General features: G+C 40.7%; 2 protein-coding genes across 6 annotated transcripts in view; both read right to left on the bottom strand.

The window, feature by feature from the left end:
* Positions 1-15,306, bottom strand: part of LOC126921076 (DNA-directed RNA polymerase II subunit Rpb4-like) — a 260,919-nt gene that overhangs the window by 209,637 nt on the left and 35,976 nt on the right. The window lies entirely within an intron of this gene.
* LOC126921065 (uncharacterized) overlaps positions 1-15,306 on the bottom strand; it is a 141,446-nt gene that overhangs the window by 97,683 nt on the left and 28,457 nt on the right. For all 4 annotated transcript variants that reach the window (XM_050732273.1, XM_050732272.1, XM_050732271.1 and 1 more), the window contains one exon: positions 3,411-3,664. The gene's annotated coding sequence lies outside the window, so the exon portion shown is untranslated. The remainder of the gene's footprint in view (positions 1-3,410; positions 3,665-15,306) is intronic.

Below are 15,306 nucleotides of genomic sequence, written 5' to 3'. Positions count from 1 at the left end.
ATAAAATTCCTCTATAATAAATATCGAGCGTGTAACTTTATGCGAGATTTCAAAACGTTGAATAGAACTTTTTTTTTTTTTTTTTTAATTGACCGATTTATGAAGAGCAAAACGAGCAAAACAGGACGTATAATTAATCTATGTACCGTGTAATCTACCGCTTTACGATCGAAAATAAATATCTCAATGTGCAATCAATGTCTTTGAGTATTTCTTATCGCAGTCTATTCCGAGATCTAATATTTAATATAGCGTACAATTACGCTATGGAAGGACTTTATTCAAACAAAATTACCAACTCGTTGGATTTGTCTGTCAAATATCTCAAACATAGCTTGAAATATAATTATTATTCGAATTAATTTCGTTGAAGCAAGTTTTAATTATAATAGTTTTTTTTGTTAATTAACGTGTAATCCAAGCTCTCGAATACCGAAACTCTCGCTGAAGAGTATAATAATATAATATAATAGGGAATTACATATAATAGGAAATTCTAAAAATGTGTAAATTCTTTCAATGCGGTAACGAGGATTGAGTTATTTCTCTGCATCATTTGATATCACGAAGTACGACAAAATTTCAGTTCGTTTCAACGCGTACCATTTTACGAATTCTTACGTGATCGTTAATCATTCCTATATATCATTTTACGTTGTATTCTTCGTGTTTGCATTTCCACTTTTATCAAAAGATCGGGAAGCTTAAATAAGTTAAATCGAGAAGCGCATTGTTTCGTTGAACAACCTCAAGATCGACTATATACTAAGAAACCTTCCTGTCACAAATACATTATAGCAAATCTAATCGCAATTAACTGCGTATATCTTATTTAAAGATAAAGTTTCGTATAACCTTCGTCAAAACGGTCTGGATAAAAGAATAGATAAAAATCACTCGCGATATCTATAACTTGGAGAAAATGTATTTCGCTGTAATCGCTCATACCTTGAGGAATCCTACATACGTTTTTTAATCCTACTGTTATCTTCGAAATTTTCAACTTTTAATGTTTCTATGGTATTCGTTACTTTCATTTCATAATCACCAAGAAAACGATACTTGAACCGACTAGAACAGCGATTTATCGTTTGGTTAACGCTAACTTCACCAGGCCTGTTTAAAAGACCGGTCTAAAACTTTATTAATTTCAAATTGTATACTCGCTGTTGTTTCTTTCGTTCGTCTAACTTTATGTAAATACTTATATTATCTCATTAATAAATTTCTCAATTTTTGTTGATGTAAGAAAGTATTATTCATTTCTTTCGTTCGTCCAACTTTGTGTCAATTCTTCGTCCGACATCTGACAAGACGTGGTAAAGTTAGTGTTAAGGTCGCGAATATTCTAAATAAAATACTGCCACGAAAGAGGAAGCGAGAAACGTCGCGATAATGCAAGGTACTTCAAATTGTTCTCGATTCCTTTGCTCGAGAAACTCTATTATAATCCTACCACGATGTAGAACGAAGCATTTTCTGGCTGGTGGAAATCATTTTTAGATCGTCGAGGGCCCTCCATTTCGCCCGGCACTTCCACCGCACTAGCTAAGACAGAACTAACAACCGGAATACGAGCTCGCCGCGCCGCCGCAAAAATGTTGCATAAATCCCGAGGGAGGAATCCCTAGAATCCTCGGGTCTCGTATATTAGGGGAAGGACATCGAACGTGCAGAAACTCCAAAAACTAGACCGCTGTTGCCCGAGGCGAGCAACTGTGAAATTAATTCGAATCGATTCCAAGGAGTACTAACGCTTCTCCGTTGTCTAGATCGAAACTTCCTTATCTGAATTCGAGCGTTCTATCATGCGAAAGGAATCGATCGGATGCCGAAATTGAAAACGTTTTACCAGTGATACGATGCGATTCGTACTAGGTTGTCCGAAAAGTGTCTTTCTCTTACAGACCCGTCTTTTACAACGATTCATCTTTATACAAACGTGAAAGCTAATCTGTCGAACGTTGTGATCTTTATTTTGATAGAACAACATTCATCATACGTAATTCGATAAAATAATATAAAACGGAGAATGTTGCGCATCCGTTAATTCCTTATAAAACGAAAGAAACTTTTCGGACGACCTAATACATGGTAAACCATGTAACAAAATTGTAACAGAAGAAATTTGCTATTTATAGGTTGCAGATTTCGTAAAATATTTCAATCTTCAAACATTCAAACTTTTTAATATTCAAATTTTTAAATATTTAAATTTTCGCTTCGCGTTTTCTCCAATTCGTCGACTCGTGTTTTTAAGCGAAACCATGTTATAAGAGCGCAACGTTGTACGGGAATACAACGAGCTAAACTATCGTACGAGAGGATTCTAACATCGGATTCAAAATATAACGTTTGCCGCTTTCCCTTGCTAATAAATTTATCATTGGAGAATAACATTTTAGATGTTGCTTCGATATACGGTATAAAACGTAAATCAACCAGGATGAATACAATAACGCAGAAACGCGATAAGACGCTGACAGTGTTTGCGGAGAGGCGTAAGCTGGCCGGTCGACTTTTCAAAATCAACTTAGCGGAGATTTATTTCATAAAGACCATGAAATTCCAGCGTTGCGACAAATTCTTATACGTGAGCGGCGGACCTTGCAGCTTAAGTGCACTCGTAAGAAACGTGACCCATAGCGGCTATCGTTGGAACATCACGTGCGAAACGTTAGCATAAAGTAAGATACATGGGACAACGAGAGAGACAAATGGAGTCAATAGTTGTCAACATCGGAAACCCAAGAGGACGAGATTGTCCCTCGGCGCAGACTCGTTGCGCTATTTCAAGCTTTTCCGCTCTTAAGCACGATCTTAAACCCCGAGACCTTAAACTCGCGTGATTAAATTCGCGCGGACGATACGCGAACGCGAAGACGTTCGAACGATGCGTAAAAGTGCGATGAAACAATCGAAAGAACTTCGTCGCAACCATGTTATATCGTAAGAAGAGAAACTTTGTTCCGTTTACGTGTATTTCGGTAGAATCGTTGTTATTCGATTTTCTTATATTCGACGATATAATTCTCATTTTCTCGTAATAATTGAAATCAACAAAAGAAAGAAACTGGCAATATCGTGGCGTAAGAAGCAAAGTATAAAATACGTCACCTCTGTATCGGTATTATGAAAAGAAACGCACGAGCATTTTCATTGGCGAAAGAAAGGCAAAGAAATTCGTAGAATTTCAATTAAAGAAACTCGTAAGAGTCTCGGAAACGAGCCAGGAGCGAGGACGGGACAAAACGTTAATCCACGAGAGAAAATAGCCGATAAGGAACGTAATACCGATCGTGGAGGGAGAAAAAGCAAACTTTCTACAACAGGATAAAGGGTGGCTTGACGGTAGTTACTCGGATGATATCAGAGAAGTTGTTGAAAATTTGAAAACGCGGTTGACTTACCTTATTCCAGAGCGGCAGTAATTGGCAAGATCCTTCCTTTCTGCTTTCTTCCCTTTTTGTTTGCTCGTCGTCCCTCGTCCAACGGTTCCTCTTCTTGTTCTTTGTTCACCACTCGAACAACTTTCGAAGGCGAACCGAAGAGTTCGAGGAACTAATACCTTTTGGTCGCGAAAGTTGCCCGGAATCTCAGACGGCCCGTAGAATTTTATTTCCCGTAGAATCGAAGGCCATTGTTTCCCGAGTGGTCTGACGATCTGAAACAAAAACGAAAACGTAACGATCGATTAGATTAGATTAGACGTCGAGCTACTTCAAATCGCATTGCGTAAAATTCCCTCTTCACGAAGAAACAATCGTTCGATGACTAGGAAATTGTCTGTTTGCCGTCTAGTTATGCGACATAAATGGTTTCAACAATAACCATGATACGTGACGTGATATTTTCATTGTCGCTGTTAATTGCGCGATGCTTATCGCAATGCTTGTTTATCGGATGAAAAATTTGCACATCGATGTATATGGTGGAATTTGCAAGTATAATGTCAAGTTGGACGGAAAGATGTTTGCATTTTCTTTCAAACCTCGCTCTGTTCTATCGTGCTTGGAAAACCTATAGAACGAATCAAGTAAAATTAACTTAAACGAAAAGTTGAAATAATACGTGAGTTCGCGTTGATACTGAAATTGGAGTATCGGATAATGAAACGAACTTGTAGAAGCTGGTTGTTCAGTTATCCTTCTACTTGTACGTCGCTGAATATCTATCGTTCGAGTGCAAAGCGCGTTCTTTAATATTTTCGAAAATTATCTCATATCTAAAAGCAGATGTAAAATTTGTTCGAACGTTAAACTTCACCGTTTGCAAGAAATTCAACCTTAAAACGCGAGCCAACGAATTTCCAAATATTTAAATTCCCATTTAACGCGGAATTGTTGTCTAAATAGAAATATTTATGTTCCCTGTTTTTTGATAACACGAGGCGTTCTCCGTTCAACATATACTTCCAATTTCTAATCTAAGCATCTTCATAAACAAAAAAGAAGACGTCTTTTAGAAGGGCATTAATTTACTATACAAACAACGTGAATCACGCAGAGACTCCGCATGTTTATTCAGTCCCGCCGAGAGAAAAATCTTGGTGAAAAAGTACGTGAGTATCTGCGGAAATCAGACGCGGAAGAAAGCTTGCGCAAACAGAAAGAGGGCAATTTCGTGCTGAGGTCGCGAAGCTATAAAACTCGAAACCCTTCGGAACGCTTCGTTTCGTTCCTTTCCAGAAACTTGAATTTTCGCTTCTATTAACATGCATGCTCGCCATACGCGAACCCACATACGTGACAAGATATTTCCATCCAAATTGCAAGTTCTCCTTTTTATCTTCTCCGTGAATTCCATCATTTTGAAAAACATTTATTACGTAAATAGAAAAATGCTATTGACGTTTGTATTACCAATTATTGGCAACTAAAATTGTCATTGTAGGAACGAACAAAGATAAAGCGTTCCTTTGAACTGGATAGGAAAACGGAAGGAGCAACGATACCGACGACGCTACGCTAACGAAGCAAAGATAAAAATCAAACGAGACAATTAAAACGATTTTCGACACGACGATAAATGAAAGTCAGTGTCGGCAAACTTGCGAACGTAGTCACGCTCGAGCGTATTCAAGTATGCAAAGGAACAAGTTAATTAAGGCCCACCCAGAAAGCGCTATTTCCTTTTCTCTCGATGCTGAACGGTACACGATGGAAACGTGCCAAGAGGACGCGCACATAAACGTCGATTCGCTTTCCTTCCCTTTCGTCTTTTAACATCCCTGCTATGAAACTCGACCAACCTGCTGAATAAAACTGTATCCAGCGTGCTTGGCCAATCACGAGATTCGATTATCATCCTCTGGCGATACACCGGTGCAAAATCTTCGATTTTGTTTTGCTGCGATCGAGCAAAGCATTTGAAAAGAATCGACACAACGGAAAAGAGAAGGGGACCTTGAGAACGTCGTGTCATGAGAAGAACGATGAAGGGATTGTAATTATGCAAATCGAAAATACGTGAGAACGAAGACAATGAAGCAAGCTCGGAACAAAGAGAACGTAAAACAACGTCGACTGATAATGAGATTAACGGTGTCGATTAAATTTCAATTCGACGAACGAAATTCCATTTTATGCGCGACTCGTCATCAAACTTCTCACGAATATCGGTCCCATGGACAATGGCAGTGGCTTCCTCGCGGGTCGATCAACGAGTTTCGCTCGTTACAAAAGAACAATGTCCCTTGCTGGAGAAATTCCGAACGATTGGATAAGAAGCGAAGGATCGGATGAAATTTGTCCATATACGCCGTCTACACAATTACGACGACGTTTATCGACTGTTTCGACCAATTGTATTTTATCAGAGGTAGAATTTTGTGGATGAAATAAATTCTGAAGGCAACGACGACGAAAGTTTGACCACGAACGCGAGGATTCGAAATTAAATTCAAATTCTCATTGAATGGAAATATGGAATTTTGCCCTTTCGTATCCGCTCTTCAAACTTGTTCCCACGAGTTGTTAGCTTTTTAAGCACTCGTACAATTTATGGCAGCAAAAGCCGATAATCCCGAGGATTATAGGAATATAGGAACTTCCGAACAATTTATCGAATCAAAAATACTAGAACTTGCACGCGCAAAAACCTCGAATTCTTCGATGCAAGTTTCTTATTTTAAGAAAAAATAACGACGTATAATAGCTAACATCGCCGTTTTAATGTTTCTTCCTTTTTCACTTTCCTCTCTTTTTATTTCGCTGAAAGCGCTGCTTAGTCTTGCTGCTAAAAAATTTGCCGACATCCTCCGACGATCTCGGTTCTTTCTCTATCATTTCGCGTTTATGAAAGCACAGGGGAGACGAAGAAGAAAAAAAACTTGGATAAAACCGTCTAGGGCTTCGCACCAGGCAAGGATCAACAGACTCGTAGGATTTTCAAAAAGAACCGACAACCTTGAACGCTGGCTTCCTCCAAGGATCTTCTTTAAATTTATCGCTTTCCGTCTGCGAAGGATTAACCGACGTTAGATGACAACGGGTGAGAAAGAAAAACGTAGCCGAGAAATTTATTACGATCCTGGAAACAAAGTCCCGGCGTTAAATCACGCATAGCGAAAGAGGCGGCGTCATTTCGAAATTCTTCAACGATGAAACACGATTGGACATTGGTTTCCGTAGGAAATTGCGTATTCGATCTAAATTACGCGATCCTTTGGAAATTGCTCGATTGTAAAAGCGACACAAAACGAACGTATAAAAGGAAGATACTTTCTTTGGTTCGTTCGACGATGATAATGAAACTTAAACTTAAACTCGGACTTTACGAGGCCGTAAAGCGCGCTGCTAGATTCATGGACTGTCATTGGAGGAATCGTTTTCACAAAATTGCCTGCTGTCATAAAATTGACAGCTGTTCGATCTCTCCATCTAGTTTGCCAAGTAAACTTCGACTACTTGATATTTGTCTATTCCCATCAATTACCGTTACGTTCGACGTATGACGTAGGAATTGCAACGTAAATTGCGCATCGTGATCCAACTAATACGAGCTTCTAATCTTTTAACTGGTAATTTTTCTTCGGTCTATTAATAAAAACAATCGATCGTATACATTCAGCGATTAAATACCATCGTATCGAAAAGAAGCAATAAAATTGTACAACGAACGTTAGGGAAAGCAAGATCGAGTCGCGCAACGTCCAGTCTGCGGATATTTTTGAACATTTACGTTTGGGGAAAGCAAAGAGACAGCTGACAAGTTGCGCGAATTCCAGCAGTTGATTTTGCGCGATCGTGCCACAGAGAGCTTCAAAGAAGACAGAACCGCCAACAAAGGGGCAACAGGGCCAACGTGTCCAAGTGACCACCGACCTCAAAACCGACCAATGCGTAATTTACATCATTGCTACGTTTCAAAGGATATTCGCCGGAGACCATTTTCATCAGTGAACAAAGTAACAGATATTCGGCTCGGTTACCGGACAAACAACCGCGTGTATCTTTTAAATAAATTTATAAAGGTACGCCAACATCTGTCATAGTTGCACGTTCGACTGGAAAGTTAACGGGAACATCGAATTACATTTACAACTTGCATGTGGTAAAATTTGACTCGACCGACGTTAACGAGTACGTCGGCTGATATTTCACGAACATTCCGAGCTTTTGTTCGTCACTGAAATAAGATGTATCGTTTCAAGGACGCAACAGTACCGATACCAGCACCCACAGTCACCGACAGTAACCGACACCGATTGCCCGAGGATCTATGCGTCTTATTTACCGTGAGACTTGGTTAGTTTCGGCGAAACTGGCTTTTTCGCCGATAAATATTTATACATCAGTGAAATGTGGGTTAACGTTTTGCATATCGTGCCCACGAAGGATATACCGGTGGCCCTGACAAATACCATGGATCCAGAGCGACAATGAGGATACGTGGCCCTGATAAGAGCTTCCTCCTTCCCTCACGGTTTTAATTGCTCGTTCTTATCAGCCCGCAACTTTACGTCGCTTCGTTAAGTTTCGCCAAATTTCAACCGAGCGTCCGGCCGTGTGCCGAGTAAGAGATCTATGTCCCATAGACATAGGCAAGTTGAGCCAAACTGGCCAACTGAAAAGGATTGACAAGTTCGATACGAGATTCGAGACGGTCTTAAACGTTTAGTTTGATAAATTTCTTTTCTTCTGTTAAGGTTGACTGATAGAGAAACGAGCGGATGAATTTGTAATAGAAAAATATATTGAAACAAGTATAGATGTAAGTACAGGTATAGTGTATGCTGATCCAAATCCTCACTCTTTCAGTGTCACGATACAATAAGAATATGATAGGGAGCAGGTTCATATATTTCTATCAAAGGACATTATCAAAAAGTTAAGCTTGGTGTGTAGCTCCAGCTGAAGGCTACAAGAAAAAGCAATAGAAATCTGCTTCTAGCTCTTTTGTTTCTAGACCTTGTAACCCAAAACAAAATTTATATTCAAGAGCACGATAATATGCACCTCTCCTTATTTTCAACTTTTTTCACTAAATTCCATTCTCTTCGTAACAGCGGTCTCCAGGTCACGGATATACGAAAGAAAAAGTGTAGAGTTTTTGAAGTAATTACTTCAACATCTTCGAACTCGCATTCGTCTTATTTTGCTTTTCGTAAGTTGGCCAACTCGAGGACCACCCGCGGCACCGCCAGTTAGAAACTTTAAATCCTCGGTTTCGCGTTCGTTATCCTCGGGCAACGGAATCGCCGCAGCGGCTTAGCACCGTGTAAACGGCACTTAGAACGTAAGAATGAACAACGACCTGTTCTGAATGGCGCGCGTAACGCGATGAAAAAGGGCGACGACGTCCGCAAGGTGAACGACAGGCGTCGTAACCTGAAAAATCCACGACCTTTCTCGCGAAACTGCTTCCACATTCTGTGCCATCCCACTGAATACTTATTCGAATACTTATTCAAATTCGATCCGAGGCTCGATAACTAGTCTCGTGGGCACGCTGCAAGGGCGGCTTTCCACTCGCTGGAAAAGGATCGTAAATCTTTTCCACGGCGTGTGCAACGTACGGACGCGTGTGTGTTCCCGTGTGGAATTCACACGGGCGAACGATCGCGGGATTCCATGGATTCCCAGATTCCCGGAAAAGGAATCCGGTGTTCGTATTCCTTTCTACGATGCTCTTGCAAGCACCTCTATTCCTGGCTGGCAGACATCTGAATGCCTTGCAACATCGACGTGTTTTTGACGTTTTGCGCCGCTATCGTTCGAGAGATACACGAAAAAGAAGAGATAACGACTTTGTAACGGTTATGCCGCGCTTAAACGTGCGTCTCCTACGTATCTTGCGCCCCCACGTTTCTACGAATGACCTTGTTGCTATGTTTTACATAGATAGCTCTTTCAGATGGTGTTGCGTGTCCTTGGTACAGAGAAGCACGAGGCAAAAATTGGGAAATTTCGTGGGAGTCGAACGAGAATTTCCGAAATTCTGTAACACGATCTGAATCCAGTTGCACGATTTTTCCGATCGTGTTCGTAAAAATATACACTTGCACGAATACTCGCAGTCGAGCGATAAATTAACGATAACAGGACAAGTTAAATTCTACGCATATAAATTTTATAAATCACAGATCAGCTCGCTCTGCTATTTGCTATGGAATTGTAAAATTGTTAAAGTCAATTATGCGACAAAAACCTGTAATTTAAAACGTCCGACTTGTCATAGTATCAGATATTCGTCGTGAAATTGCGAAACGGTCAAACTCGTTTTCCTGCAATTCTTGTTCTTGGTTTACATTATTATAACAGTAAGAGAAACAAAACGTCGAAGAATGGTAGAAACCATCGACTTTTCCAAAGTTTCTGAAACATTCGAAGCAAAGAACGAGACGCGATTTATTCGCGGTCGACGTTCACCTCTCCACCTCTCCACCTCGCACCATTATCCGTGCCCTTGAATTCCACCGATACCATTTTCCCAGCGTTTTGTCGTTCTTTCACGTTCCCGACCGCTATTTTTCGTAAGTGATCCACTGATTTCACGTACGATCGCCTATTCGTGCGGACCTCATAAATGAATCATTGCGCATTCGCCGAGACTTTATACGGACCGATAACAACGTTTTGTCTCGATGACAATTACGTTCGCTTTCGATACGTATCCGTTCACCTTGGCGGACGAAGAAATGAGCGCTCGACGCCGCCTAAGGAATTTCGCGGCGATTCTAATTTTCGCTTTTCCTTTCGTACTTCCGTTTCTCATTTCCAACGTCTTTCCTTTTCGCGATCAATAGGATAAGCTAGAGTTTCTTAAGGCAATAGGATATTTCGATTAAGTTAAGCAATTCACCTCGGACCGAACTTGATTCGAAAAGTTCGTGTCCTTTTTATTCGTTCGTGAAGCAGGTAAAAAGAAGCCCGTTATCGATACGTTATCGATACTAGTTAACAGTAGCTGAAAAATCATCGATAGCGATTATTCGTCAGGGAGAACATTTTATCTGTCAACGATAACGTTACCATTAATTTTAAAAATGTCGATCGTTTAAAATAACTGACTCGAATAACGCTACCTTAGCCTACCTTATCGAGATGGTCGGAAAAAATCAGAAGAGAATTTTTCTCGTGATTTTTCATCTCGATAAGGTAGGCTAAGGTAGTGTTATTCAAATCAGTTATTGTAACAGATGAACATTTTTGAAATTACTGCTGACGTTATCAAGATGCTCGAGAAAAATCAGGAGAGAATTTTTCTCGTGATTTTTCATCTTGATAAGATAAGTTAAGATGTCGAACGATCTGACAACCATCTGTACAACGACGGCATCGGCCGAAAACCAGTTCCTCGCATTATTCCATCGAAAATCGATGTACCGGATATGAAACGAAGTTGCAGTGAAATGGAAGAACGATACGGGTAGAAAATTCCGACCGAAAGTTCGTCTTCGTAGCAAGAATAACGCTTCCTCCATCTCTGAAAGATCGTTTGGATAATAATAGGGCGAGCATGGACGCGAGAAAAATCGTGCGAGAAACAAGAAACGATGGTCCATTCGCACGAGCGAAAACAATAAACGTTCGCGAATATCTCGTCGCGATATATCGTTTCTTTTCGCTTCAATTTCACTCGTTTTTCCCCACCCCGCGTCATTTCTCCCTCGCTTTTTTCCGTCTCTTTATAAGGCACACAGTTTTGTCCTAAGGTAATGCAATTTTCATATGCAGGCATGTGTCTTTCTTTCTTGTTTAAAGAGAAAATGAGACAAAATAACGAGTAACGTTTTCTTTAATGGACACTTCGTGAATGATATTTCCTTTCAACGATAATATTCGAATATAAATTTCTATCGCCATTATTCAGAAAGCTCATTTAGAAAAAACGCGCTAACGATGAAACATCAGACATTAACGTACTCTCTCGCACGATAGAAACGCGAATGTAGCCCGCCTAACCCCTTGGCGTATAACCACGAGCGAGACTCGTGGTAAGCGATTTGTGCCATAAGCAAAAACCGCGAGTCAGACTCGTGGTAAAGAATTTGTGCCATAAACGGGACCCACGAGTCTGACTCGTGGTAATTTACAAATTACTAGTGATTCATTATCCACTTTGAAATAATAAATTGTTTTTGTTAACTGATCGATTGATCGTGATTGCGCCCTAGACGTCTTAAAAACACTATTTGCCCTCAAACGTTGTTTATTATTCCACAATTGCTTTTGTAGTGCCTAAATATACATGTCATAAGAAATATACATTTTGTGCCAGTTCGGGCACACGGCTGAACAGATGAATGGCACGGCGCACGACCGAACTTCTTGCTTACCATGGCTCTCGCGATCGGCAGATAGCGTGTAGGCCAAGGGGTTAATATTCTCAGCTTGATACATTCGGAACAGAGTCGCGACAACTATTTGAGACAAACGACTGACCTAGTTTCCGCCTTATCGTTTCTCTGGTTCCTGCCGATTTTACAAATTTTTCTAACTTTTACAAATTTCCGAAACATTTTGAAACTTTGTTGGCGCTGTAATCAGGCGACGATTATAATCATATTGATCAAATTTGAACCCACTCTGCAAATATACATAGATATTGCAAACATATATATTTAGTAAAAAAAGTGATAAATAACCATATTAAATACGAGGCCGCTGAATATCGAGGCTTATTAATACAGTGGATAATCGACTGTTTAGGTATAATGTAATAAAAATTCTTAATTATTTCAACTATTCAAGGGCTCTGGCCGCTTTTCGACCCTGGCCCAATGTTCGCCACAGTATCGCCGAACTCACGCAACGTTCTCGACGAACGCGATTTCCTATAGCTACCGTCGAATTTTACAACGAAAAAACGAAAAAAAGAAAGAAAAAAAAAGGAAGAAAAAACACCGACGAAAGATAAATCTTTTACGAGCGGTCGGTGCACGCCACTTTGCATAATATATTCCGCTACGAAACGCATAATGCATCCAAGAATAAAGATACGATTTGAAAACGCGTAATCTAGCGAACCGGTTAAATACGAAAACATCGCAATTTCCTGCCTATGCACAATATCAAAGCTCCAGCCGAACCTACGTACGTTCCATTCCAGCTCCTTTATTGCGCGTTTAATGCACGGAATGAAATATCGTAAGCTTACCGTCAGCAACCGCCAAGTCCTACGACCACGGAATATTGATATATTTCGTATAAAAAAAAAAAAAAAAAAACGGAAGGCATCAGCTGTTGGCCCAGGTCTACGATAACAAGGATCCTGCGGGATCCGGAATCGCTCAAGTAGGAGAAACGTGAGTTGTAATTATAACGAATGATTATGCATACATGCGAAGTTATACTGAGAAATGAACTTTTTATATCGAAGCAGTTACGATCGAACCTTTATGTGGAGATAGTAGCCACGTGAAAAGACGTAAGTAAAAGTGGCATAAAAGTTATGGAGTAAGGATTACGTCGACGTAATATACACGTACGTTATGTCAATTTCCGACGAGGTCCGGTTGCGAACGTGTTAAAATCATTAAATACGCGATATTTTTTTCTTCCATTAAATATAATCCCAAGTTATAACGACGTGTTATTGCCTCGAAAAATACGAAGATGAAAACCGCTACTCCGTGGTTTCTGCGCCAGAGAAACAAGACTAATCGACGGTCATTGGCAAAAATACTGGCGTAATTAAGCGAACGACAAGAGAAGGGTGGAAAAATAGATCGAAATCGTTTGGCCGGTCCCTCCCCCCCCCCCCCCCCGGAGTCGTTTCACGCCCCATGAAAATTCCAACTGCGTCTAACGACGGTTTAACGATCGATCTTGACCCGACGTCGAGATAAAAACATTACCGATGGCCATTATTGACCTTCGTACCGAATGAACACGTCGTACATGTAACCTAAATACGGATGATCGCCAAACGAACAACGAGACAATTAAGCTTGCCGGAAGTCTTACGAATGGCCGCTGAAAATGTAATTGACACACAATGGTACACATGATTCGCCTTCTCTCTTAATTACATTCCAACGTCGCGCCCGATGCGTACGTATCTAGCATAACTGTACGCGTTCTTCGGCCAACTGTTCAACATGGGAATTAAATATCGCGTTTCCGCGTCTACGATTCCGTGCGTCAAGCGGCGTAATCGAATATCCCCATGGAAATATTCGCAGAGGGGAAAAATCCGTTCGCGGAGAAATCAACGCTTAATGTCAGTTAATCAGTAACGTTGCAGAGGTGAAAATCGCGATCGTAACGCGTTCATTCGAGTTGGCGAATGATTGACGCCGTTACGCCAGCTCTCGAAACGTTTCCCGTGATTTCTCGCGTACGAAACGATATTACGCGTCTGAAGCGTACTAACAGCGCGCCATGAATCTACGATGTAACGACGGAAAATTCCTTATCTCGTGCTGAGCAGCACGTTCCTTAAAAATCAAAGGCCGTCGCGTCGGCGTCACTCGGTTAGACGAACGCGGATAGTTGAGAGACAGACAGCCGTGCTGACTTCATCGAGACTTCGTTCTCAAACTCAACAACCGCCAGTCGTTTTCGAGAGTTTCACGTTCTCCTGGATCGCAGCTTAATTCGACCGATTTCGTTCTTCGTGGATACGCGCGTGCTTTGTTATTAGAACTAGGATTTTGTTTGAAAATCCGAGAGAAAATATCGTATGTTACGTATTATCTTTTTATACAATTATTCGACGAAGTTAGTGCGAAGGTGTGTCGATTCTGTCATATAGAATTCTCAATGTAGAATTAAATAACCGTCGATCGAATATGCTACAATCGTTGCACATCTTGCAATTTAATTGTAAATCTATCGAGTATAAAACACTTGTTGCGCGATTTTCTAATTACAGAAGGCACGTGTGCGATGCGTTAAACGTGAAACAATGCGCCCACTGTATCATCGTTCTCGGTATTTATCTCAGGATAAATAACCAGATTATAAATTACTTCTTAACTTCGAGAACTTCGATTTGCCCTTTGCTCCCTAACCGAGATCGAACCTTCGCGCAGCCAAAGTGCCCCTCTCGCGATACATACGCTGTATGCAAGCACGTTCGATAGAAACCGTGGACTCTGTGTTTCACAGAATATATAGCGCGCACCCAAACTAAATTCCACATGTTGCTCGAAATATTCATTACCGAAGAACAAATTAATTCTTCGCGAAACGAATACCGTTTGAAAATCGTAGTAACTACGCGAGAAGTCCAAGACGAATGATATCCTGCCGAACGTCTAAGACGAAACGAGCATCGTATCCAACGTAACGATAAGATCTCACAAAGATACGGTAATTCTGTAAGAAAGAAAAATTACCATATAAAACGAAAATAGAAATGACGCAGAGTTATTTACGTCGACAAATAGTTACGTTTGGCTAAACATTTTATTCCGCGGAAAGAAAGAAACCCGTTAACGACGTCTCGTTAGTAGCAACAGCGATACGAATAATTAGTTCCGCGTAATATCATAACTCTCTCGTTTCAGCTCTTCTACGTAGCAACTTAAACTGCGTTTTCACAACATCGACGATAATTTGATCCCAGCCTCCTCGTTTCGCAACGAGATGCCCGTTTTCAGTTCGAAAACTACGGATTCGACTTCTCGATCGCCAGCAACAGCACGCCGAACGTGCGAATCTTGTTTCGCCACTCGCCATTTGCCAGTTAATCCTCGGCTAATTAATAATTAGTCGGTCGAGATTAATAGGGGAGCAGGGACGACGCCAATTTAACCGCATTTCATCCGTGAAACGTAAATCGATGATTTTTCGATGCAGTCTCCGTGACAGATTCGTTTAAAATTATGACGGTAACCCTCCGCCACATTTTGTA

Source organism: Bombus affinis, chromosome 10 (genome assembly GCF_024516045.1).
Source record: "Bombus affinis isolate iyBomAffi1 chromosome 10, iyBomAffi1.2, whole genome shotgun sequence".
Taxonomy (NCBI): domain Eukaryota; kingdom Metazoa; phylum Arthropoda; class Insecta; order Hymenoptera; family Apidae; genus Bombus; species Bombus affinis.
Note: the sequence above shows the minus strand (reverse complement) of the source record. Positions and strands in the feature narration are given on the sequence as shown.